Consider the following 1,919-nt stretch of genomic DNA (forward strand, 5'->3'; position numbering starts at 1 on the left):
AAAAAAAAAAAAAAAGAAAAAGCAAAAAAAAATGTACAGCATCTGATGGAGTCAGAAGTGGCTGGAGGCACTGTTAGCCAGCAGTGCAGCAGCACTGGGGATAATGCTTGGAGAAGATTTTTTTTTTTAATAAATATTTAATTTTAAATGAACACATTTTATTCAGATTCAGTGATCCCCTAAGCAAGTTCTCAGGGCCTGATCCTGCTCCTCCTGCTGTTCCAGGCTTCAGGGAAGGGCTAACATATAACACTGCAAAAACTCAGCTACAGGAGCACCCTTGCACTTTATAGCACGAAGTAGGATGATTTGGAACATCACTGTCATAGTCCCAAACAAATCTAAAAAAGGAGAAAAAACTTGAACCTGAGATAGTAAGAACCAATCCCCCACAAAAGCAGGAATGCCGTTCATCAGTACTTGGTTACAGCCTGTATGTACTGGGCTTGAATTACAGAAACACTGTCATTTTAACACCAAGTGCAGAGCTGCACCTGGCCTCACCCACAGCAGCCTAAAAAACCTGCAGGAAGCTCCATGTCATGGTCATGGGGGGAGTTCCTAACCTGCCTGAGGGCTCTGCAGTCCCTTCCCCAGAGCCATCCCCGGCGGTTTTCGGGCTGGAGCCACAGCACCCATGTTGCTGGGCTGCTCCTACAGGGGCACAGAAGGCCCAAAAGCCTGGCCAGCATTCCAGGAGCCAGCTGCATTATCCCCATTTTCTGCTGCTTCCTGAGCACTGGTTTGATCCCTGTCCCGTACCAGTGACGAGCACGAGGAGCATCCAACAGCACTGCCCACGGACCCAAAGGTTACCACACACAACCCCCCTTTTCTCTCCTTTCTGAATAGAACCAGCACACCCTGCACCCCTCAGGTGCAGCAGGAAAGGCACGTTCTAAACACCCAGTATTAAATACAACCCCGCTGAGGCCACAGGCAGCGTTATCAGTTACACCTGACTGACACCTCGGACACACAGAGGGGCACACACAGACACTCCCTGGCTGCCCCTCTGCTGATCCTCCCTGTCCTGCCCTGAGCTGACACCAAAAGCAGCTGCACACGCTTGGCTGTGGTTCACAGGGATGTCAGCTGAGCCTTAAACAAGGAACAGCAGCTGCCAGACCACACCTGGCTGTGGCACAGACAGTTCCTGAGGCGCTCAAACCCTCCGTGCTGTTACACAGACAGAAACACAAACGTCAACCCAGGTTCAAGTAAAGAAAAAACAATTAAAAAAAAAAGTCATGGGAGCTTTGATGGTTTCCTGTCAGCGTGTGTCATGCTGTGGAAGCATTTCCAACCTTACAGATCCAACACCTTTACCTGGAGAAGGGAAGGACTATCCCGTCTGACGAAGAACTGGTTTCCAAGCGCGCTTCCTGGCCGGTGTTTGCTTTGGAGCTGTCATCGCCCAGATCCCGACCTGTGCAGCGAGAACAGGAGCTGTAAACACTGCAGTCCCAACAGCTGGATCCCCCCCAGCAGTGCAGCCACCGGCTCTGTAAACACTGCAGTCCCAACAGCTGGATCCCCCCAGCAGTGCAGCCACCGGCTCTGGCTGTCCGAGGGAAGAGCCACGCGCGTGGCGCGAGCGGAGCAGCGGCAGCAGCAGCTGCTTCCACAGGGTCTGCTCCTGACGGAGGGCAATCAGCTCAAACCAGGCACACAACACTCCCTGCCCAGCAAGCAGGCTATGATGGGGATTCCTTCCACACTGGGAAAGTTTTACACCTTCTGCCTCCCTTTAGAAACAGGAGCAAACACGGAGCTTCTCTTCAGGACTGTTTTGGATCACGGCAACTCTAAGAAAAACTTAAAGGATTGCTGGAGTAATTTTACCTTTTTTTTTTTTTTTTTTAAATCCCCAAGTTCCTATTTACTTTAATCAGAAGCAGGGTTATTTTTGTTCTCCT

General features: G+C 50.6%; 1 protein-coding gene across 1 annotated transcript in view; it reads right to left on the reverse strand.

Annotated features, from left to right (window-relative positions):
* Nucleotides 1-1,919, reverse strand: part of KIZ (kizuna centrosomal protein) — a 29,551-nt gene that overhangs the window by 7,852 nt on the left and 19,780 nt on the right. The window lies entirely within an intron of this gene.

The sequence above is a fragment of the Empidonax traillii genome, unplaced genomic scaffold (assembly GCF_003031625.1).
Source record: "Empidonax traillii isolate 1590-97213 ecotype Southwest subspecies unplaced genomic scaffold, ASM303162v1 scaffold970:size295518, whole genome shotgun sequence".
In the NCBI taxonomy this organism is placed as follows: Eukaryota; Metazoa; Chordata; class Aves; order Passeriformes; family Tyrannidae; genus Empidonax; species Empidonax traillii.